The following is a 2,240-nucleotide window of genomic DNA, read 5'->3' on the forward strand; positions in this document are numbered from 1 at the left end:
GGACAGCCAGGGTCCTGTCGACTTTAAAGCACACTCTTCTTTATGAAGATGAGATGATTGGCAGCGATAAGCACTCTTTCAAAGCCACGAGCTCACAGCTACAGTCTCCATTTCCGGCTATGCTTAATAGCTCCAGTCCTATTAAGCTGCATATGTCATTTGTCATGTCATATTTGCCTTCTTGCTGGCAAAAGGAATCTGCGAATTGCAGTTCCTTCTGAATATTATACAAAGGGCAGTTGTATAATCTGTGACCACCATGAGTTCTTTCTGGAGGGCCTTTTTCAGGTGTGGTTGTGGTGGATTATACCCAACTTATTTTTACTCTAGAGCCATTGAAATTAATGGACCTAATTTAGCCACATCTATCAGTTTCAATGGGTCTACTCCAGGCACAACTAGGATTGCATAGAACCCAATATTTTGTTTTATATAAATAGGTGAAACCGGGACTAAGAGTCCTTTTCGAATGGGAAATGTTCATCAGGTGTGGAGCACTTTCCAGGTTGTTGTAGTTGCTAGAGGTTTGGACAGATCAGGAAAAGATGGTTTCAAATTTACTCTTAGCTACGAAGTTCACTGGGTCACCTTGGGCCACACATTATCAGACTGATCTACCTCGTAGGGGTGTTCCGAGGATAAAATTGAGAGGCTGTGCTGTAGAACCGCTGGGAGCTCTTTGAAGGAGCTGTGGGATAAAAATATAAGCACAAAGTAGACTGTCAGTTGGTTTTGTTGTTGTTTAGTCATGTCTGACTCTTCATGACCCCATGGACCAGAGCACACCAGGCACTCCTGTCAGTTGGTAGTATCCCTCCAAAGCCCCTAGGATATGGGCTTGTGACTCAAGCAAACCCCAAAGAAGTATGTGTTCTAGACAGCATGTGTCCTAGAATTGTAGAATCATAGGGTTGGAAGGGACCCCAAGCATCATCAAGTCTAACCTCCTGCATTGCAGGAATCTCAGCTAAAGCATCCATGGCAGATGGCCATCCAACCTCTGCTGAGAAACCTCCAAGGAAGGAGAGTCCACAACCTCCTGAGGGAGTCCGTTCCACAGTCAAACAGCTCTTACTGTTGGACAGTTCTTCCTGATGTTTAATCAGAATCTCCTTTCTTGTAACTTGAAGCCATTGGTTTGAGTCCTACTCTCCAGAGCAGAAGAAAACAAGCTTGTTTCTCCTTCTTCCATATGACAGCCCTTGAGATATTTGAAGATGCCTCTCATATCTCTTCTCCCCCTTCTCTTTTCCAGGCTAAACATACCCTGTTCCTTCCACCACTCCTGGGAGCCGGTGTAGTTAAGAGCGGTAGTCTCGTAATCTGGTGAACCAGGTTCGCTTCCCCGCTCCTCCACATGCAGCTGCTGGGTGACCTTGGGCAAGTCTCACTTCTCTGAAGTCTCTCAACCTCACTCACCTCACAGAGTGTTTGTTGTGGGGGAGGAAGGGAAAGGAGATTGTTAGCCACTTTGAGACTCCTTAAGGAGAGTGAAAGGCGGGATATCAAGTCCAAACTCCTCTTCTTCCTCCTCCTCCTCCTCTTCTTCTTCTTCTTCTTCTTCTTCTTCTTCTTCTTCTTCTTCTTCTTCTTCTTCTTCTTCTTCTTCTTCATAAGGCTTAGTTTCCAGGGACTGGCTGGATGAAGAGGAGTGGTGGTGGAAGGCACCAGCTGGGGAACCCCTTAGGGAAGTCTCAGAGGAGGAAGGCTCAGAGCCTGTGGAGTAGTGGCGGGACAATGAGAACAGGTCACAGAAGAAAGGGTTGGATGCTGAAGAAGCAACAGGCTTAAGTGAGAAAGAGGAACCAGGTGCATCTGAACCTGCCCAGATGGTATGTCTACATGGAACGGTACCAACAGAAGCCGACATCCAAAACAAGTGGTGGGTACCAGTTTGGGAATGGCTCACCTTGGTGAAGCAAAAGAGGGCCACCTAGGTGCAGGGAGGTGATTTTTTGATGTCTTTGGCCCCACCTTTTGCACCAACATCCATACAGGTGGTTCATGCAATCATGGATTAGAACCTGCCCTAGACAACCTCACTCATCTGCTTAGGGTCTGGGTGAGGGGTCAAAGCAGGAGATAATGAGGCACAATGGTGGTAACAGGTGTTCAAACCATTTTGCTTTTAAAAATACATCAATTCCCCATCCCAAATTTTAACCTCTCCAGGTAGCGACAGTGGGGATACAATCGCAATTTTTTTCCTAAAGAAACAAATATCTTTTAACACCCACAAC

The sequence above is a fragment of the Podarcis filfolensis genome (genome assembly GCF_964270895.1).
Source record: "Podarcis filfolensis genome assembly, chromosome: 7".
NCBI classification, from domain to species: Eukaryota; Metazoa; Chordata; class Lepidosauria; order Squamata; family Lacertidae; genus Podarcis; species Podarcis filfolensis.